The 23,180-nt window shown below is 41.3% G+C and overlaps 1 protein-coding gene and 1 pseudogene across 2 annotated transcripts in view; both read left to right on the forward strand.

The window, feature by feature from the left end:
- RBMS3 (RNA binding motif single stranded interacting protein 3) overlaps nt 1-23,180 on the forward strand; it is a 712,107-nt gene that overhangs the window by 14,311 nt on the left and 674,616 nt on the right. The gene's annotated exons all lie outside the window — the stretch shown is intronic.
- Nucleotides 10,917-11,068, forward strand: LOC115600756 (annotated as a pseudogene).

Here is a 23,180-nt window from a genome sequence, read left to right on the forward strand (position 1 = left end):
ACTTTATTAAAATAACAATTTTACTGAACATGCATAGTCCAAATCTTTCTCTGTTCCACACAAAAGACAGAAACTCCCTTGATGAGATTTTGTTTGGGATTAGGAATTATCCTGCCTTGGAGCAGGAGAATGCCGTAGATTTTGCACTTTGTTCTTGTATGATTCTGTGCTGGAAAATGCTTTGATGCTTTTTAAAATGAAACAGCATCAAGACAGAGGTTTTAGATTCACCCAAACTCCAAAAGTTGATATGAATTACCTGACAATTGCATAAAATTAGTGCAGCTGTAAATAAAATTACTCACTGCAGTCTTACAGTCTGGTGTGCACACTTGCAGGATCAGGTCTGCAATTTCCAGCTTTTGAGGGGGAAGGACCATCTCTCTCCATGTATTTAAACACTGCTGTTACAATGAAACCTGTATCTTTATATATTCATGTGGCAGTAAGTATAATATTTCAATAGTGTAAAATTGTATTTCCTACTCTATGAAAAACAGTCTTAGAGCTCAGTACAAGTGTGCTGGGGATGCAATATCTAACCTGAATCTAGTTTTGGTAGTAGATGATAGTTCATATAAAGTGGTAGTGTAATAAGTGAACGATGGTTTGAAGCACCTTAAAAAGAAAATATATTTTACAGTTGAAACCATGAGCAAATGTGAATGTTTAAAGAGATATTTCATTAGAATGCAATATTTCAAATTCAAAGTAGTCTCTTTTCTCCGTGTAGAGGGGATGCATAACAATGTCAGATGTTGCTGTTGATATTGAAGCCATAGCCTGCACAACAGATTTAGAAGAGCAGAATGCTTTGTCCTCTCGCTCCTGCAGGAGCATCAGTTTGAAGAGTAACACATCTGTAATAGATTCAGGTTGCTTTTTTATCAGCAGCCGATGGTGACACTCTTACGAAAGGGCTGAATCCTTATACCTACAAATACATTTGTCAACAAAATACGAGCATGTGAGACAACAGTTCAGTCACATCTCGCTTTCATTTTTTCTCTTTTGTGCTAGGGCGTAACTTCCAACTGTCAGCTCTTTCAGCTGAGTGTCAGCCTTTTTGTAATTGCTGCGGCGTGTCAACCCCTTTTAAATTACCATATGTTAGCTGTTTACTATATCGACTGGAAGCATGCGCATTGGCTTCTTCCCCTTTGCCTTACCTGTGTTGCTCTTGGTGACAGCCAGGTGCCTATTTTAGCTGACAATTCAGCCACTGGCAGGAATGCCCCAAGTGGATTCGATGTAGCTGTGCTGAGTCCAGGAAAGTCAGTCTGCTGTAGAACCTGACAGTGGGAAGAATGGGGCTGGGTGGTGGATGTGCTTGGCAGGCTGGCTAGCGAGGAGGCAGATTTACGGGCCTAATCCCTTCCTTCCTTCCTTCCTTCTCTCCTTCCCTGAATATTTAGACAACCAGGAGACAATTACACTGTAGGTTGTGTATGTCCATGGGAATTTGCTCCTGAGGAGACCTGGCTAACAGAAACAGAAGAATCTCTTTGCCCTAGTGTCTGCCTGAGTTTTTGACTATCACTGTAGGATGTTAGCACCTTGCAGATACTCAAAAATATTGAATAACCCTATTTTTCCCCATCCTCATTGATAAAAAGATGAATGGCAAAGGGCTTATGGCAAACCTTGTGTTAATGGTAATGTGCCAGTGTGTGTCTGGTTTTGGACTGTGTCTGGTGACCAGTTTCTGACTGTGAACTGGAGCTTTTGCTGGCATTTTTGTATGTCTGACATCCAATTTGGACCTGTACTGTAGAGGGAAACAGTAGTAAGCTAGTAACGGAGTGCCAGATAGTAAGAGGATGACAAGTCTTTTCCAGTTTTGTGTGAATGTTATTGAATGAGCAGTCAGTGTGCTAGGGGCCAGTGAGCCAACAAATATGTTCGGCGTTCCCAGAAAATAGTCTTCAGAATAGTAGGAGGTGTGATTGCGAAGGGGAGGCATTTGAAAGCTATAGATAGTGGAGTTAGGCAGGGGAAGGGAGCTGTCAGGAAGGAGTTTTGAAGCTAAATGGGGGTCTGTGTAAGCCTTTCCCACAGCAGCTCTTCCCATCCAGCTAGTACGCCCCACTGGTGTGGAGCAGCCAAAGGCAGGAGGCTGCTGGCATGTTTCCCTGTGGGAAAAGAGGAATGAAGGTTATAGGGAAGTGTCAAGGGGACACACACATGGGGTGGACACAAAGCAGCCTGGTGAGGGGCATCTCTGCCAGGACCGCAGCTTAAGCAGTGACCAGGACCGGCTGTGTGTGTGTTTCAGCTGCTTTCGCCAAGCCTCTACACAGGGTGAAAGTGAGGTCTCTGAGGCTGAGCTGTCTGGCATTCGCTCCTTTTATATTAGCTGTATTATTTACCAATTTTGAAAATGATTCAGTAGGGGGTAACTAGTGTTCTGAGATCATGATGGGTCTAGTCAGCTTTCCAGAGAGTACAGCAATTACCGTGTGGATAGAAGTGAATGTGACGGACAGGCCGGGTGGCTGCTTTTGCTAACCTAAGCATTAGTTTTCTTGTATTTATGTGCACACCTCTTCTCTGTGATTAGCCTCAGTGGATACACCATCATGAGGGTCTTGTTGGCAGCAACAACTTAATAAGGAAAATGGATGGGGGTAGGTGTTCTTCTGTCTTTTTCATTTTTAATTAAATAAGGCAAAATACACAATAAGTGAAGTCAGATTTGCATGAAAATTTATATGTATGTATAATAGATCTTAATGTTAATGTGGGAAATTGCTTTCTTTCACTCAGTGGCCTGTATGTTTGATTTTTAGAATTGTTTGCTTCTTTGTAACTTTCAGGAAGTTTCTATTGCAAAATAGCGCCTCTAAATTCCTTGTGAAATACTCAAGCACTTTGTATTCTCGTAGATAAGGACATTGCATTCTATTGGAAAGTACTTTTTATTAAAATCCATTGGCAGCTTTTCGATAAATTCTCCTTTTTTTTTCCTCTGTGAAATGTATTATTAGGAGTACAACAATGAATGCTATCATTAAGAAATACCATGCATTTAATAGCCATAATTTAAAACTTCTATTCCATGGGCAAATGTGTATGTATGTCTGTGTGTGTAAAAGCCAATTTCCATTGGATTTTTGAATGCAGCCATGTCTCGGAATGAACTAGCAAATATCTTTTGTTTAAACTTAACAATGCTTGTATTAGATATTTTCAGAATTAATTTTTATAGCGGATTTCATTATATCTCTGTTGCGTTCTGGGTACAATAGGGCAGCTCACTTGCGGCTGAATTAAAATCCATGATTTAATAGCAGTTTGACTTGCCTAGACAATAAACTATCTCCAGTAAATGGAGGTGCTATCAAGATAAAACATGTTAAGTTAATTCTGTAACAAATCCCTGTGTTGCTGATGGAAAATATTCCAGAAGAATTACTCCTGCTACACATGGGGCTTCATGAATTTCAGGATAATGGAGATTACTATCTCTGAGCGGTCTGCTGAAATATACCCTTTCCCAAAGCACTGTCTGAATTCTTCTTAGAAGTCCTTGTGGATCAGAAACTGGCTATGGCCTAACTATGCTTTTATTTGCTCTGCTGTTACAAAAGGTATGATTTTAACCTAACTTTAGGAATTTGGTAAAAAATCCTGTGTGGATACACTTAATTCAGTTAAACCTAGCTAATGCAAATTTAATATGCACGGGTAATTTATGGATATAAGCTAAGCTAACAGAGTATATTTTTAACTGTTTACCTAAATCAGTTTTTAAACAGAGAGGAAAAACTTTCATATAGTACAAGATTGAGAAGATTGGGACTGTTTACCTTGGAGAGGAAATGAAGCAGATGAATCAGAAGTGAGATGATGAAAGGTTACAGACAATGAAGGCGTAGGCTTTGCAGAGCAAGAAATGCTATTCTACCATCACGGAAGAACAAGGAGCATTTAGAGAAGCTTAAAAGTGGCAAAGTCAAAAGTAACTAAAAAAGAAATGCTCTTCCATGCAGTGGACTGGTTCCTGATGGAACTCATTGTCACTGGGTATCTCTGAGGGCAAGAGTCTAATAGGACTCCAGAGGAACAGAGTTATGTGCAGGGTGGGCTTAGGCTTGATTTAACTAAAGGGGGAGGTTTGAGTGAAGGGGAAGGAAAGACCTCTGCAGCCCAATGGTGCAAGAGCATGCTGATGCTTTGACAGATCAGCGCTAACGTATACGTTCGCCTGGTTATGTAGATAACAGGGGTATCCAATTGCAATGGTAGGGATTAAAAACCAAAAAGAATGGTTGGTTCAAGCTGCTGTGCTATTAATGATGTCAAAAGGACTCTTTTCCCGTGTCTTTCCTATACATGCTGGTTGTGCAGTCTTTTGGTTGCAGGATTCTGGCTGGGTAGATCTCCAGTAGCAATTTCATGTTCCTGTACAGATTACCACGGTTGTTCCCATTTCCTTCCAAAAACTCATCATGTCTTGTTATGCTTTAAAAGGTACAGCAAACTCTGTTGCAGTCTCATTAGGAGTTTGAATCACTTATTTTCAGTGTTTCTAAGGTGCAAATGCCACAAATTTGTCCGTAAAGGTGATTGATTGTCTCTCCCACACACTTGGGTGATTGAAAATGCCTGTGTCTGGTTACCAGAATATGAAATAGGACAGGCCTGGAAAACTTTCAGTGTTGCTTAATGCTTGGTCCTTGGGAAAGAAAGTGCATCATAGGACAGGGTGGTTTGTTCATGGCTGTAGCTGCTAATCAAATAACTGGCTATTTCCCTTTGTAAATAGCCATAGAGAAGCAATGCAGACATAGCAGGAAAATGAAGATGACCTGTTCTCACCCTGCTGTCTCACCTTGATGACTCTAGTTTCTTAGTCGGACACCTCTTGGATGCAGTTTCAAGAGCTTAAATGAGACAATATTTTGCTGATCAAAGCAGGAGAGCCTGGAATCAGGCTCCTGACTTGGATTTGTGGAGGCAGCGGCCAAGATTGCTGTGTGGAGTTAACCAGCACTTCTGGGCTGGTCTCAGTTCAGCTGGAGAGCTGTGTGCTACACGGAAGAGAGGTCTGAAAAGTGACTTCTTTTTCATTTGAGTTTTTGCCTTTTTGTTGCTTACTGCTCTGCACCAGACACTGAGGGTGTCTGTGCTGTCTCTTGGCTCTCCTTAGTCAGCAGCTGCTGCTTTGTTATCTGTGGGAGAAGCCTAATCATCTCCCCAGGTAGGCAGCTAGGTTGTTCTGGGACCCAGCTGCTACCTGTATCTTCTGTATCGCCGCTGCAGACTTCACATTGTGGCAGCCCAAGAATATGTGAACTTTGCTATTTCTTTTGTCTCACATGCTCAGGTAACCCCAGCAGGTTGTTTGATCCACACACAAGTTCTCTCAGTTTGCTGTTTATGATGGAATGAGGTTACAAGTTGAGTCTCAGGCCATTTAATCGTTCACTTTGTCCCTATCATCTACCCTCACATCCCGCTGTCTTTAGTGACGCCTACAGTATTGGTAGAGTAATTGTGCTGTGGTGCAAAGACCCAACATGCAAATCTGCCATTGCTTATTACTGTGACTTGGTTTGCGCATCAGGCTTGCAAACTGTCTCTCATGAACTGTGTACTCCACAGGGTTAGAGGCTGTTGACAATGATCCAGTCACATTCAAAGGCTGAGAAGTACCCTTGATGTACAGAGGATAGATATTTATTTTCCCCCAGTTTTGTTATTATTCCATTGCTCTTCATTAATGTAAGTGGGAGATACTTGAAGATATTCCTTGCAGAACAACCTGGTACACTTGCACTTCCACTCTTGGTGGTGTGGAGGAAGACTTTGAAAAGTGTGGAAGTCGCAGCACTAAATGATGCTCACCTCTTAGGTCCTCAGCAAACAGCCTAGATATTTCAAAACATCAGCTAGCTCTGGAGAGGCAGCTGGACCAAAGGACTGGAAGCTCTGGTTTCCCAGCCCACAGCAGCCTGCCTGCCAGGAGGGTGCATGGCCCTCCTGGATGTTCTCCAGCAGCTGCTCAGAGAAAATGACTTGTTCCTCAGGCTCATGGCTACTGCTAGCACAAATGGCAGGTTCCCTCAGCCTCAGAGGAGTGGTGAGGGGCTACCTGCCCCCCAAAGGAGCAGCCTGCAGACTGTCCCAGCTATATGGTGGTGGCAGCTTTTAAAAGTTTATTCTATTTGTTAAAATATTGCTTCAGTCTAAAGAAAAATGAAAACAAATAGAAAGTAATTCCTGGTGAACATGAACTGCTGTCTTGTGGCTGGCTTCAGAGGGGAGCCTGAGAGCAGCTTGCTAGCTGCACTGGGGAGCACTTCTTTCGTTAAAGAGATTTGCCAATGCAGTTCTCTTACCTGCTGGCATCCACTGCAGCTCGTGTTTATGGCTCTTCCTGGTGGAAGCAGAGCTCTCCAGAGGACTCCTGGCTAATAGCGCAGTCTAATGGAAGGGCCCCTGTGCTGGGTGGTTCTGAGAATGGAAGGACGAGCCTTACAGCTTACATTAAAAAGTCAGGCCCTGTAACTAAAAGCTGTAATGGTTCATTTCCTTCGTGGACGGACTGCAGACAGGTCTGAGTAACAAACAGTGATGAGTGCTAGGACACTAGTAAAACCAATATAAAACAAAACCATGCCAGTAAAAGGAACACTAAAAAAATGTCAGTGAACAGATAAAACAGAGGTGATACATGGTTTATTCTACAGCCGGGAAGTTTTTGTCAGTCTTTCTTACGGGAATATCAATTCTAATTCTGAGATAAGTAACATTAATACTGAAATAAGACTTTTGTGCATGTATACAATTACAGGTTTCAGAGGTGGTAGTTTTAGAAAAGCCCTTTTCTGATGTTTACCTGTTGCGCGTTTTGAAATATTGTTTGCGTGCTAAAATATACTGTATGAGTGTATGTCTTGTTTTTAGATCTAATGTTATGATGGCTATAAAATCACCCATTTAGAATAATGTGCAATTGGACTCCATTAATTTTGGGTGTTAGCCTAAAATTTCTGCTCTAGCAAGGTTATTTTTATGTAAATAGAGAAGTTGGGATTGTAAAGTAAATAATTTCCATTCCGTATTCAGTGACTGAACTATATTTCTTTTTGACACTTTTGCAAAATGTGTTACACAGGATTAGTAAAAAAATCACTCACTACACCTCTGTTATATTTAATTTCACAGGGCTGTGCTAACTTGAGGAGGCAGTACTGTGTTAGAAGTACTGTATTTTGTTTGTTTGGAGAGGAGGATGTTACCTGTGATTTGCTTAGTCGTGGTTATTGGTTGTTATTAGGAATGCTAACATTTTGGAGCTGAAATTAATAAAGTTGACATCCATTAACCAGAAGAAAAATGCAGAAGAGAAAAATGTGCGTTCCTGTGAAAAATCCCTTTGTAGGTAATAGTATAGATCTGTGTAATTTTTTAGCTACTGAAATGTAAAGTAGGTAATTGGAAAATGCCTACGTTTCCCAACTCCCAATTTCCAACTAATAAACATACTTCTGATACAAACACTGCACGTAATAGTTTTACCAACTCAGCCTGCTGCTGATGTGATACCGGTACCATCAAATCTCAGGCCATACCAAATGTGGTTAGGTGCTGTCAGTAAATTTAACCCTCGTCTATTAGGGAAAGAGTCTAGTTGAAAGGTTGCTTCCAGCTTCAAAGTGGGCATTTAATGCTTTTATTTCCTCTAATTGGAAATGATAATCAGTGAGAATCATTTATAAAACTTGTCCAGAGTGGTGATTCTCTACTTAAAATGACATCTTCTGCCTAAGGCACTGTAATTGCAATCGGGTTTATCCATCTGATCATAATGGGATTTGGAACTTTATGATGTATATGGTTAACTTGTTTGCAGTACGTGGTAAATAGACTCGAGTAGGTTATTTCTCTGATACGAACTTCATTGTGTTTGACCTTTTGTTATCCAAGGATTTGAGTAAAGTATTACCTTTTCTGGAATTAGGTGCTTGAGTAAAACACTTCATGGGCCCACTTAACAGTTCTGTGCTATGATAGCAATTAATCTGTGTATAAGTAAACTTTCTATTTTAAAGGTCATTAATTTTCTTTACATGATACAGCTTGGAGAGCCTGCTACTAAAATAATTGGGAGCTACAGGTATTGATTTATGAGGGAGGATTAAAAAGACTAAAATGCTAAAGATTAGCTAAAGTGCCGACTTGGAGAGCGTGTGATATAAGCCTTCCTCTTGGTGTTTTCGTTAGTATTGTGTATCTGTGTGAAGTTCTCTGGCTTTTGTTTCAAGAGAGTCAAAATAGATGTTCTAGTCAACTTTCCTGCTCTCAAAGCCATGCACCCTACTTTTCCAATTCTTTAAAACTTCAGGAGGAGCACAGTTCTTTACATGGGGAAATATTTTACCCTACAGACAAACCACCCGGGCCAGTTCTGCTGAAAGACTTGGGGGCATAAAGGGTGTTTGGGTGGTGATGCAGCTCCAGTAACACAGTTGTGCCCCCACATTGTTTTCCTGGGTCAGGGTGGAGTCTGTGTCAGGCAGCTCTTGTTCTATGTAGAGGCTGCTTTGCAGTGGTGTCACACCACTGTGTTAGGAGATCGCTTTTTGCTCTTATAGAAAATGTTAGTCCTGGCTCTCCTTTACATCAGTTCTGACTCAGATTGATTTGGGTCTCCTGTGTGGGAGTTACTTTGGTTTTGCAGCTGTATTAGGGCAGACTGCATTTCATTAGCTTTATGAAGACTATGCTGATGCGAAGGCTATGCTGTGTTTGTAGGACTGAAACATTTCTCACTGATGAGATTGATTCAAAAGTAATTCCTCTTACGGATCTGTTTTGGATTTGGCTCCTTCAGTTGGCAGCACAATTAGTTCTGTAGCATCTGGAAAATGGTTGTACATCATACATTACCATCATAAGAATCCTTATTATAGTATATTATTTATCTGTAGCAGTGCCCACTATTTATGGGGGCTTTCCAAAACGTAAGAAGATCTTTACTCTGAAGTAATCACAAACTAAATAATCAGAAGCTTACCAAAATTTAGAAACTAACCATTGTTGCCAATTAGATCCGTAGGGAATATGTGATGGCATAGCTCATCGTACATCAATTTAGAATTGCTGATGAGACTCCAACACAGTAAGTAGCAGAATTAATGGAAGGGCAAGCAGTGGAGCTTCTTGCAGTATTTCAGTGTTATAAAGCTCCATTTCTAAATTAGGAGAGTGATCCTTACCAGACTTTCAGCTTGTTACTGATCCAAAACTGAATGTTGCCCATTAAACACTATGGGACAGTGTCATCTTTGTGAGGAAACCACGTGATGAACTGTGCAGGAGAAAGCAACATTTTCTTTGGCAATTAAAAAATAGGTATCTGTTTGAACCTGCGCAGAAGCTGAAGTGTGAGAAAGGCAGGGGGAAACTGGTCAACAGTAAAGGAGAATAACCGGAGCTGAGCCTCCCTGAAAATGGGGTGAAGACTTAATGCCTGAGGACTGTAATGTCTGGCTTTACGTTTGGTAGTCTTGTGGGGCTGAAGCTACTTGTGTGTGTGTGTAGACATACTCGGTGCAGTGAGATTGAAACCCTTAATCTGGCATTCTCAAGCAGCAACAATACCTAATAATTTTGCATCATATTTTTCTAGAAGCTGATTAGCATTCTGAATTGTAAGAAACAAATTCACAAAGGAAATGGAGCTGCAGAATTCTATTGCTTAACCAATATTTTGCAGTATACAGGCTTTCCTTTCACTTTCTAAGCAAAGAAGAGTTTAAAGCATCATGTGAGGCACATCTTCTCTTGGATTTTAGTTTTGCAAAAGATATTGCTGTGAATGAATGTGAATTCTCTTCCCCTTAAGACTTCTGTTGACTGGCAGAAACCATTTGTTTAGATGGTTTTATGCCTGTTTAATTGATAATCAAGATTGAATCCTGTTGTTTAGCAAATCTGACTTGCCTTTTGGTAAACTCTATTCCCACATTACTCTGTGTGCTCTGAAGTATAGAGCAGAGAAACAAATTCCTGACCTGTAATAAAAGTGACAACCTGTATCTTCTGCTAGTATCTGTAAGTACAGCCTCTTTAATCACGGTCTAATTGAGGCTTTGGTATTAGAAGGGGAGACTGTTAGAGCCTGAAGGGACAGTTTATCTTAAAATGCCAAAAAAACTTCCAGGGCTCCCTAGCACTCAGAGTAAAGTGAGTTATGTTCACCTGTCGGGGAGGGAAATTCAGCGCTTCTGCTAGACTTCACAATTCAAATCATGAATCAGGATCCAAATGATGAGTATGGCTTAGGACTGATGAATGATTTATGAATGACTTCTGCTTTTTAGCTTCTGGAGGAATCTTCTTTTCAAGCTCTTTCTTATGCTCTGCCCATCACCTTTCTTTAAGGGAAATTTGCAAGTGTAACAGAATACCTTCATTATTAGAACTGAAGGATTAGGGGGGAAAAACTAAATACTGTAAAAGTAGGAATTTGATCATGAGAGTTAGCAGGAATGTGCCTCAGGCTTTTTTTTTCCCTAAATCTGTGTGTCTCTAAAGGGTTTGTATAGTGGAAAACTTACTGTGCTCTCACATATGCCCTCTGTTCTTGTCATGTTCCCAGCCTGCTCCAGCTCTAACTGCATATACTGATAACTGCATAACTGATGATAACTGCAGTGCTGCTTTCTACTGGAGGGAACTGCCAGCCTCCAAATCTTGTTCTTAGTATGCAGGGCAGTAATCAAATTCAGAATCGAAAGTAGGGGAAACACACGTTTTCTTTCTGCAATGGACATGCCCCAGGACTTGTAGATTGTGATGCTTCAGGAATTTGAACATACCAGTGGCCCCAACTTTCTCAGCCTGTCTTTGTATGGGAGGTGTTCCAGTTCCCTTATCACCCTCGTGGCCCTCCTCTGGACTTGCTCGCTTCTCAGCCTTTTGGCTAAGATCAAGTGTAGTACCTGTTCTTATCAGTTTAAAGTGATTAAACAAAAGGATCTGTGATCTACTCCATGGTCAGAGCAGTTGTCCTGGAAGTGCATCTGTACATAGAAGCATGCATAAGAAAATCCTTGCAACTGTAAGCAAAACTCAAATGATTCCCTGAATTGTTTGTTTGAGGTAAGGGGTTATACTTGCATGCAAGCTATGTGGCAGGTTTCACTCTCCCAGACTAGGAGCTGTGATAAGTAATCACACAGCTTCTTCTAGTTGTTCTGCTGCAATCACCAAGGTTTAGATTGCAGCTAAACATTATTCTTTCAAGGCTTCATGTTGAAAGACAGGTATTTCCAACTGCTACAGCCTAAGTACCAACATTCCTGTTTGAAATGGATTACGTTTGTGCATGTAAGGATTTTATTTATAGCTGTTGTCTGAAGTGTTGCATCTTATGCTGTGTCTTCACAAAAATGGTGCATGTATTCCAGGGCTTTATATGTAAGGGTGAGGATGGTTTTAGTTGCCCATGTGCACACTGTGTGTGTCTTGGTTATATGGAAGGAGTTTCTGTAAAACACAGCTAGGATTTGAATTTAGAGTATAGGAGCACTGTGCCAAATGGGTGATTCTGTCGCCAGAGAGCCTCTGTAGTTCAGATTAGGTGGAAAAAGGGCGACTCAGTGCAGAGTAAGAGGGCCCAGGTGAGAGTTAATATAGAATAGCTATAACTTGCTCCTTCTTCAAGTAGACAAACCCTAGAGAAATTTACTCTAGCCATCAGGCCAACAGTGACTCTCTTTCCTTGGATTCCTCCTTATATTACAAACCCTTTGTAAATATTTCCTTTGGCTTTAAATGCAACATTTCATAGCATTAGAGAATTTTTTTCCCCCCATAATGTAAATGGATGCTTTCTTGTAGCTTAAATGGAACCAGTCATGATGCTGGCTTGTTTGCTTGCTTTGTATAGGGAATTTGGTATGAGACCTTTTCTTCGTTGTGGTATGTCACTTTGCTAGTATTGTATTTTTTTTTTAGATTTATTTTATTTTGAAGTCAGTGAGCATGAAACCCTGGTAGGCCTGATGTGCAGTTTTTCTACTTAACCCTCAAAGCTCTAGTGCTACTTTCCCCCTGCCTTCATGATTTCAGTCCTGGTTTGGCCCACTGCATAACAAAAAGAAGCTCGAAGGATGCTGTAAGTTATATTGGCATCTGTGCTTCCTTGAGAGATAATGTGCTGCTTCATCCAAGTCCCAGGGTACCCTGACACCCATCTGCCAGGGAACTCCTCATCTGCCTAAAGTGGGATTAGATGCTGTATGAAGCACTTGCTTTTTCTTCCTTTTTAATACATTTTCTGAATGCTAAATATCCCTTTCTACACCCACATAGCTTACCTCTTTCATGTTGTTTTATAATAAGTATCCGTTATTAGCATAATAACTGCTCAAAATGACATCTTACATTGTACTGTCAAAGATCCATGTATTAATATTTCCACAGTTCTGATGCTATGATACACTATAGTACTGTAATTTTACCAGAGATTATTATTTTTATGTCAAAGATCTGCCTATTCCATTTACATACCATACAGTGACACCAAAGCTACTGATAGTAGCTGTTATGAAGCTTCTGTAAAGGAATGTGTCAAAAAAGCATACCAAACCTCGGAGTGCTTTGATTGCTTCTTGAACTGCTTGAAAAAGGAGAATGAAGAAATTCATTCATGCAGCATTTCCCTCTTGCGTATGTATTTGTTTATCTTAAAATTGTTCAGGCCTGTCTTATATCCTGTCTTCTAAGCAATGTGGGTTGGCAAAGGCCAGCATGCCAGTCGTCACTCTATTTTATTATTTATCAAGAAGCCTTTGTATAAAGATTAACTGTGTTTGCTCTCTATTTGCTAGTATTTCCTCCCACTGTTCACTAAGTACCCCAAGCAGTTTGATAAGATGAGGGAAAGGTTGTCTGGTTTCATTGTTGCTCCTCTCAGAATCTCTTGTATCCTCTGGCGAAATGTTATCTTGTGCTTTGTTACAGTAATAGTCCTCAGTGATTCAAAACAGGTATTCTTTTGTCTCCAACCCTAACAATGCACGTAGGGGAGACTGTTCTTTTTCACCGGCGCTGCTGTTAACAAAAGCAACACTGGATCAGAAGAAAGCTGCCTTTACACCCAGTATCAATAGATCGCCCTCCTCCTGCATAATGATAAGCGGAGGGGGGGCTGTGAATGAGCAAAATCATCTTCACTCTTTTTTCTTGCTCTGTAGGCTACAGACTGCCTTTTCCCTCTCTGCTACAAAGCATGTTTCAGCGCGTAGTTAGAGAAGATAACAGTGGTACTCGTGCATACGTGTGTGTTTACAAGGTCTCCTTCTGGAGGTGCCCCAGCACCAACCACAGTCTGTAAAATCGTGTTAAAAATACTTACTTCAGGTGATGATTTCCTCTGACAATAGCATACTTACAAGGTTTGCTTGGGTAAAACTGCCAAATCCATACCCTCTGTTTACACATAACATTTTGAGTAGAAAAATATCTCATCAAGCCTTTTCACCATTCTCTGCTTCTTGCAAATGATCTGACTGCCATCACTTTTCTCAAAGTATAATGAATGCTGAATCAGTGGATAATCCTGGTTTAGCCCTCTGATTCTTTTTGGGTGGTGGGGAGGAGGGGTTTGGGAGAGGCTTTTGTTCTAGTTTTGTCTGGGAAACTTGGAAGAAAACACTTTGCTGAAATCACTTGTCTGTGACAAATAGACTCAGCCCTAAGGTAACACACTTCATCTTGAGTGTTTCTAAGGAAAACCAAAGGTCTGGAGTCACAGGTAGGAAGGGGAGAGAAGAAAGAAGGTAACAGTGCTTGTTGCACCCCACCACTGGAGATCCAAGAGACCTGGTCTGGATTGTGCTTGGTGGCCTTGGCTCAGATCTTTATGTTGTATAAAACTATCTCTCACCCCATTTTGGGAATGCTCTCACTACAGAGCTATAGGTTCTCTTGGGATGCTCTTCCATCATGAAAACAATAATGCTAATGGTCATAGAGCCAGAAAGAGAGTGAGAGTGACATAGAAGTTTCCTGATTTTATCTTCCATGATTTTCTGTGTAAAGCAATACAAGGCCCGGTAGAAATAGTGAAGAAAAATCTACCTCAAAATAACTTTCAACGTAGTGATGAGGTCTGTTTCCTCAGAAATGAAAGCCCTGAGTTAATGTTCCTTCCCTACCTAAGAGCAGACAACTTAAAATGAGGACACTGTCTTTCAGTTTCTTGTAAACACTACCACCCCATAAGCATGTGATTGTCACTGTAGAAATCATCACTTATAAAGACTGTATTCCAAGGTCTTTTGATGGTTGGGGGGTTGGAGTTGTTTTACTGAGCAGTGGTTGTTTGCCAAATGTTACCTGACTTTCTCATGAGCAATATTAAGATCACAGTGAATCTAAAAACATGCAGTAAAACCAATGTCCTTGTCCCCTAAGCAGACTTTGACCGCGCCCTGGTTGCAGACTTGCTAAGAGAGAAAGAAAAAGGATTGAAATGGTATTTTGGTGCACTGCAGCACCTACACAGTGGAGTTTGCCTTTCCATCCTCCGATCTAGTCAGGGATGGCAGGTTCTTAGTGTAAAGACTACAATATTCATAGAAAAGAAAACCTAAATAAGAGAGGGGAGAACCAGTACTTTCTGTACTTATTGTAACGTGGGTTTTTTTGAGCTTGTTCAGTTAAATTATTTATGGCTTTAAATATTTTGGCGTGTTTTCCATCTGTATGGTATTAAATCATTACAAAGGGTCAATGAAAAGTACAATATTTTCTGTACTTAGGTCCATTCTAACTAATGAGAGTTCTCGTGGTATTTAGCTATGCAACAACATACTGCAAGATAGGAAGAGACTGTGTTCATGAAGATCTGGAGGGACCTCCCAGACAGGCAGTTTCTCTAATATGCCTATTGGTTCTCTGCTTTCTCTGATGAGATTTTTGTTGTAATGTGCATTTATGGTGAAAATTATAACTTCTGTACATGTGCAGTAACTCTAGGAAACTGCCCTGTTGAGAGCGGCTTGTTCCACAGAATTCAGATGTAAATGAGCTCATTTATTTCTAATGGAATAGGTGTTGTACTCCGCAATTCCCGCAGTACCTGGCTGAACTCTTCCTTACACAGACACAACTCTTATTGATTTCTGCAGAAAGTTTGCTGGAACATCATGGGCTAGGACCATGCATAGAAGTGTTCTTGTACTGACTCACCTGCTGGTGAATACTGACTAACCAATTAACTTCAACAACAAACAAACAAACACCTTCACATTTTGTTTCTCTGCTCAATAATAAATTCAAAGGGGTGGGCTGGACCAGTGGTAGGTAGGACAGGACTGTGATACTGATGCTGGCTGTATTTATTAAGACTATGTTACGGTGTAACACGGTCAATTTATGTTTTGCCTTTAACGTTCTAAAGTGGTTGGAAACAGTAGGTTACTGTGTTCTGTTGATGTAAATCTGAGTGGCTTTGGGGAAAACTGCTTCCCTCTCTCTCATCTGTGTAGGTAACTGTTTTGTTTATTTGGGATTCTGGACTTGGAATTGATTTTGTTTGTATGCCTTAAGCTCCTGTGAAGCAATGACAGACATGCTGATGTCTCGGTAACTGCAGATCTGATTGTCTGAAGTCGTTGCATTATGTGACCTCTCACTCTCCAAATCTTGAATATTGGTATCTGTTCCAAGACGGTCTCTACAAGCAGCTCCAAAAGGAATCGAAACTGTCCCCAAATTGAAGTTTTGTGAGAATTTGGGAAAGGGGAAAAATATTAGTTCACTTTTCCCTTAAATGTTTATATCTCCATCTTCATTATACTAGCTAAAATAAAAAGGAGGTAAAAAGGCTCTGCATGTTCGTTCCAACCAGCATTGGGAAACACTGTATTCACTGTGCCGCTTAAGACTTTAACAGAACAAGCTTAAAAGCCATGGAGATCAGGTTGTCCCAGGTTTACTGAAGAATACAGTTTAATGAGTATTTTTGCTTTAATAATAAATAAGGCTTTTCTCCTTGAGTCACAGACTAATCAAGTGGCATTTCCAATAGTACTGCTCCATTGGGCTTCTGATTAGTAGGAGTCTTAGTTAATGTGAAAGGATACACTGCATCTTCAGATGCTCCACTGCTGTGAAGTACAGAAGTAGTATGTCGGTTTTCAGGTGGTGTTAATCAGCTATGCTTTAAGGCCATTTGTGCATGGATTGATGCAGTAAGAGCCAGGGTAGAACTGGATCATGAAAATACTTAGGCCTAAGTATCTATGTATTAATTCATGCTTATATTGACTACCAGGGGACTTGATTACACATACAGGAAATACCTAAACGTGCTGGGGGACCTCATTTAGGGTAAAGGGGAGAGGGCTTATAAGGAGCAGTAAGAGAGGAATGGAGCTAAGTTTTCCTCTTGAGATTGTGACTTAGGAAAAGCGAAATGTTGAAAGCCACCCCGAGTGAGTTACTGCTGTCTGCCCCCCTCCTGCCCCCTCTGGAAGTGTCACAGCTGTCATAATCGGCTCCTGGCTATCCCCAGGGTGCATCTCTGGAAGGATGCTGTTACAGAGCTTTTTGCAAATATTTAACACATTGTTTTTTCAATTGCTTATGTAGCTAATATTTAATATTTTATTAAAGCAAATTTTATTTAAAGAAACAAGTACTATGAAGAGAGGCTATAAAACCAGATCTTTTCAGCTGTTCTTCCAGATTTTCTCTATCTATCTCATTAGCTCCTTATGATTCTTATGCAAAACTTCAAGGTACAAATGCCCCAACTCATTAAGTTAGCTCACTGCCTCTCCCCTTGTAGTTCAGATACATCTTTTTTCTTTTCTTTTCCTGCCTTCTTTTTAATTTTCCCTTTTTGGTATTTTATTCGCAATCTGCCCAGATCGATCATGCCTCTTCCCTGCTTTCGTTCAGGCTGAAGGAAGCCTGAGCAGGATGACTATCAACACTTTCACAAATGTTTGCGCACACCTGAACATGCTCTTTGCTGTTGAAAACTGGGAAGGACTGAGCTGAAAAAGGAAAAGCACTGGACTCTCCCTTGTAAGTTCCTGTGCCCTTCTCTGCAAAGCTGTGAGGACTAAAGCCCACCCCCTTCTAACACTGTTTGCTTTGCAACGTGGCTGTGGTGGCTTTCAGTCTCAGATGCCAGCTCATGGCAGTAGGCAGCTCCTTACTCCAGCCATACTCCAAGATCCTTTTTCTTTCTGTCTACTCCTTAATAGTCAGCACATCCTCTATATGTGCCCTACGTCGCAGGTGGTTTCAATTTTGCAGAATCCTTTTACTTAACTTGTTCTATATTCTGAACCTTTTTCCTCCTCTGGTAAATATTAGTTATATTGAATTTGGAGCAAACCCATTGTCTCAACACTGTCTGTATCTCAGGATGAAATCCTGAGCTTGCTGCTTTAAAACAGAGCCTCTAAACCTGCCATCTTAAAGGTAAAGACAGTTTTCTGGTTTGGGGTTTAAGTTTTTTTCCTTTTCTTTTTTATTTCTCAGTTCCTTGAAGTGTTGGTGATGTTGAGTAATTTGTAGCTGTGTAAAACTGCCTTTACAACAGGGTAATTTGCTGCAATAACCTCAGCTGCTGGCTAATAGATGTGAAAGGGGTACTTTTTAAACCCAGTGGAAATCTTTGGAGTGGTTGTGGCAGCCAACAGACACAACCCAAACACAAATTCCTGTAATCTCAACAGACAGCAGCACTGAATCACTTCCAGCAGTCTCTTGCCAGCGTAGCGCTGTGTGTTTCAGAGGCGGGGTATCTGCAACCCCACCAATCCTCACAGTGCTGGGCACTGTTGAATAGCCTGGCATCATGTAAGCCAGGCCACTGGCCCCTCAGTCCTGATGGAGCCAGAAGAAGGTGGTGAATCTCAGCTGCTGCTGCTCAGCACACCCTTAGCAGAAAGAGAGAGGAAACAGAGAGGCTGGAGGCTGAAAGAAGTAATCCCACCATCAGGGTCATGACTGACAGTTTAGACAAGGAGCCTGATCCTTGTTGACCTGGACTTTTGTAGTGATCTGTAAGAGCAGAGTGAGCCTGTTTCATGCCCGTGCTGCTATAAAATAGCACAAGATAAAAGGCACTGACCAGAAATTCTCTGTGTCTTTCCACTGGCAGCGTTTTTCTGTCCATTTTACAGAGACATACGTGACTGCAAAGCAATGAAAAAAAATTGACTTTACTACACAACATTGTAAATGTCTCCTGTCTCTGCCCAGGTCGTAGAAGGGAGGAGATGGAGAGGATTTTAAATTTGCTTTGTTTTGGTTTGGTTTGTTTTTTTCCCAGAGAGCCTGAAAGATCAATGTTTTGTACTGTATATATTTAGCCTAAGAAAACTTCTCACACTCTTATTAGTTATTTTAAAAACCTTTCTGATTTTGAGTACCAGTGAGTGGAGAACATGCACCAACTTTAAATAGCTGCTTTACTGTAGTTTGTTCCTGTAGTTTTGTAGTTTGAAAACTGAAAATCGTGTGTTTCGAGGTGATTTCTGTATGAACTATCATGAACACGGGTATGGCTATCGTGAACACAGGTTCAGCTGTTAAACTAGTGTTCAGTATATTGAAACATTCAGTCTGTACCTTCTTAACTAATCTCTTAATTAATATGTACCCAGCACTTACATATTCTGTTACTTGTTATATGGAGATTTCTGGCAGTGAGTTTCAAGACAACCAGACAATAATAGCTGGATTCATATGTTTAAGACCTGATGGGGTGGAAGTCTTGGAGGTTTCTGCGTAATGATTTGGTAGTATTGAATAGAATTATAAAGAGATTTTCTTTTTGTGAGTTCTGAACTTCCATTTCAAAGGTGGGAATCAGCAAGTAATACCTTCTAGTTGTGCCTTCAGTGGGCTTTTGCATGCTGAAGGTATACCCTTAGATGTTGCTGTGTTTGAGCTGGGGTTGCTGGGCACTTCTGAGAAGTCAGCTACTTTTCCTTCCGTATTTAAAAATAATGGTAGAAAAGAAAATGTGTATAATGGTGATTTCAGGAAAAAACAGGTTTCAAATATATTTTCTAATATATTTTTTCTTCACTGCTGTTTATATTGCTTAAACCCCAGAAGAGAATTAGCAGTGGGAGGCAGGCACTCCTTGGCTCTCCTTCTGCAGAGGGTCAGGTGCTGGCTGGCTGAACTCCTCAGCCCTGGCTTTCCACTGACGCTCCTGGGCATCAGTTTAATGCTTCGTGGACATCAGTACCAATCCAAGGAAAACAGTTTGTCCTTGTGGAAGAAAGCATTCTTGAGAGGCTCTTCACTGCATAGGCCTTCATGCTTTTGTTTTGACAGTATGTCTTCTCACACTGTCATGTTCTCAAGTCTTTCTCAGCTTCAAGACTCTTATGTAAGGAGTGTGGAACTGAAATAAGTGCAGAGGACCAAACCAATCCTGACTTACCAGTCACAGAAACACATCATCTTGCAAGGAAGGCTTGTCTCAGAATGACCTTTTTTTGTTTCCCTGGGTAAAGATACGCATCTTTCTCCACCGGGGATACAAGGTTGAGTAAGTCCACACCCCCTTTTGTAAACATACTGTCTGGCAGTGCTGGCTGGGAGCAAGAGAAGGCCCCTGGCATATCATCTCCTACGATGAAGTGTCCTGGATACAGAGAAGCAGGAAGAGGGATTATTTTACAAAGGTACAAGCTATTCTGACCCTCTTGGGACTGGGTGACTTCCCACTGCACTTTCCTTGGGGCTGTGGTGAAATGCCATAGTCTAGCCCACATGCTTTTGCTTGGAAATCTGAACCTCCAGGCATGAATAACTTACTGGAATTAATCTTCAACTGTTGTCATCCAGTATTCAAATATTAATGTGGTTGATCAGAGTGAGGCAGTGCAACCATGGTGGTCTTGCAAAATACCGCATCGTGCAAGTGACATTTCCTAACATAGAATCAATGTTTGCTCTTCTGTAAAAGGCATTCTAACATTTTTCTTCAAACTGCCAGGCTAAAAGGCTTGTGCTGGCCCAACCCCTGTGCAACAAACAGCACATTTGTGCTGAACAGCAAATATCAAGAAGGGGGAAGGAGTAGTAATGGAAATGCAAGAAGATCCCCCTGGAGGTGATCAAACTTCTGAGATACTACAAGTTTAGCAAGAACTGTCTTTCCCTTTGTTGGCCACGCAACTAGCATAGCACTGGGAAGGAAATGGCACCGGGGTCTGAACGAAGTGATTCTTCCATGAAACAAATGACCTGGTAGTTCTCAGCATGGGAAGTCATGCTTCTAGATATGCTGGAATTACTTTGTGCTTTGAGCTGGAAAGTTTTGCACATGGTCATGAACTATGACAATGATCAAGATGCTTTCCAACCCTTTTCCTGAATGAGAAGTGCCATCATGAACTAAACAATCTCAGATCTGGGTTTTTTGTTCCCATACAGGTGGCTTGTGCTGCAGGAGGTTATGTCTTCTCTTCCAACTTACTACCCAGGTTGCATGGGGACGTGGGGCAAACACTCTTCCCTCCTGTGGCTCTGTTTTCCTCATCTGTTATGATGCTTACAGACCTTATTTAGCATTTTTTTTAAGTGACTGACAGAAAGTGTCATGCGAGACTTGAAACCACTATGTTTTAAATAAATTCCTGAACGAATCCCAGAACAATACTGTCTGTGCTCATTCATGGGAAGGAATGCTGTCCTAAGTCAATGAGGCTTCTCAGGCCAGCTTTTACCTCAGTGCTCAAGCGATCATTTTGTATGATATTAGGATTAAAAATGGCTTTGAGGGGAAAGAGGCTGTACTGTTAAATATGGCCATAACTATTTCTCAAGCATGTAAAATATCCCTTTTCTCATCTCCTCCACAGTACAAGGGCTTTATGCAAGGGCAACATGCACATTTCCCAACAAGTGAAAGACAACAGAACTTCCTAACTCTCTTTGAGCTTGCAGGTAGATGAGTACAGGGTGAGGCACCACAGAGATGGGTCCAGCTATAGGTAACCGAATCTAATCTCTTCAGATAAACCTACGTGACTGGAGCAGGGGATGTAAGAGGCACAGGGGAAGAAGTTGCTCCCTGCCAGCTCACCTTTTACAGAAAGAAAATCTACGATAAGGTGTGAATGGTGTACCTTTGTGAGTCAGTGGACAGACTGCAGCTCTTCCTATCCACTACATCAAGCAGAGCCACTTGGGTTAGTGTAGTAACTGGTAGCCACCAAGCATCTTCCCCACAGGATGGCATGTAGGAGCATCAATCTGCTTTACAATTCACTTCACAGATACTTGACACAAATCTCAATTTTTGGCTCAGCCACAGGAAGTCCCCTGATAACAGATTGTCTTCTGATCTCTCTCTGCTTGGACTTCATAATTTTCTGCCATGTTGGTTTGTTTACACTGAATCTCAGGCCTGAGTTCGTTTCCAGTGATACCTGGTACCCCTTGGACATAGTTGCAGCATTTCTTTTGCATCCAAGATCATCAGAGCTGTGACTCTCGCCCACTTTTCCACACCATAGTGACTCCTTGCCATGGTTTTCTTTCTTTGCCAAATTTCAGTGCCAGACTTTTGCATCATCTCAGTCTCCCTGTCTCACATCCTATTTCTCATCCATTCCTATTTCAGCCTCTCCAGGCCAGTCATTAGGAGCTTAGGGAGACATTTCCCCACCTACATACTTTGTCACCCTCTATTTCTCCCTAAAGTTTGCAAGCCCAATACTTCTGTCCTGACTATGTTTGGTTCTGAAAACTTTCTTTTTCATGTTCCCTGGACCAAAGAGGGGCTGTTGGCTGGGGATGTTGGCTGGGGAAAAGCTGGTGGAGGAAGAGGATATCCACACTTCTGTTTGAGAGGCAGCATTTAGCATGCTGGAGTTGCAATTCCAAGGGAAGTCCTGCTCAGCAGGAGCAAACCTGCTGGGTTGGGACCTTTGAGGGAATAGCTGAAATAATTGCCCAAGCAGCTTATTGTCTAAACCACCTAAAAATTGAATACATCTTTATGGACTGTTTTTGAACTGGAGTTTCTCTTTTCTGTTCTGTTTTGAGAACTTACACCTTGTCCAAATTCTGGTGGGCTTTTGTTTAGAAACATTCCTGACACAAAGGGCAAATTTTTGATGTTCATATTTATTGTCAGACCCAAAGCAGGGAGGAAGTGAGGAGCCTTTCTTGCAAAAGAGCTTCCCCCCTCCACACCTTTCCCTTTAATCTCGTTCTGAAAAATGCCTACAATATTATGTCTAGAAACCTTTTCCTCCACCCCAAATCAGGCTGCAGCACATATTCAAGGCATTTCCACCCCAGTTCCCACTCAGGGGGGTCAAAGTTTTGCAGAGTTATTGGCAACTGAAAATGAAATTTTACGTGGGGAAGTATCAAGTAACCTTGGTAACAAGCAGAGCTGTGCCCCATGGTACTCCGAGCTGACACCCCCCACCTCCGCCTGTGCCTTTTCTTGCTGCTTTATTTAGCTTAGCGTTTCTTACGATTGAGCCAGTTCCTGTTCCCAGCTGAAGTCAGTGACAAACATCATGCTGGCTTTGGGGCTGGAGAGTTCATTGCTTGATGAAATGGGAGCACACTCAAGGGATCACTCAGAGGGCCACAGAGCCCAGCTGGCTGAGGCCACCGCAGGATGCTGTACTGCTGGAAAATACAGAAGAGAGTTGGGTGTGCTCTACTGTTTTGTTTTAACTTCATAAACATCAGTCTTTTTTAAATAGTCTGCCCTTTTATTTTATTTTCTTTTTACTTTGAAAAGAAAACTATTGCTGGAGGTGTTGTAAGCAGGAAGAAGACGAGTCGTTTGATGCCGCAAATGGCACAAAGCTTGGGGTAATGAAGGAATGGGTATGTTTCAGGTCAGTGTGAGTTCAGGCAGTGAGGTCTAAATAGCTGCTGGAATGGCACAATTTGTCATTGTGTGAGAGAGGTTTCGGTTGCTAGACCAGTTTGTCTATGATCTATGTACCTTTTGAAATCACAGTGGTTTATTTACCTTAGCAGAACAGAGGTTTAGATATAAACTTAAATATATATTTTGTTAGCACCCTAAGAATTTGGGAGTGTCCAGCTATTGTGATAATACTATCTTAGAGTATGAAGTTGTGGAAACACTGTAAAACAAAGTAACATATCTGAGACTAAACTAAACTACTACCTTTGTGTAA

The sequence above is a fragment of the Strigops habroptila genome, chromosome 1, assembly GCF_004027225.2.
Source record: "Strigops habroptila isolate Jane chromosome 1, bStrHab1.2.pri, whole genome shotgun sequence".
Classification (NCBI taxonomy): domain Eukaryota; kingdom Metazoa; phylum Chordata; class Aves; order Psittaciformes; family Psittacidae; genus Strigops; species Strigops habroptila.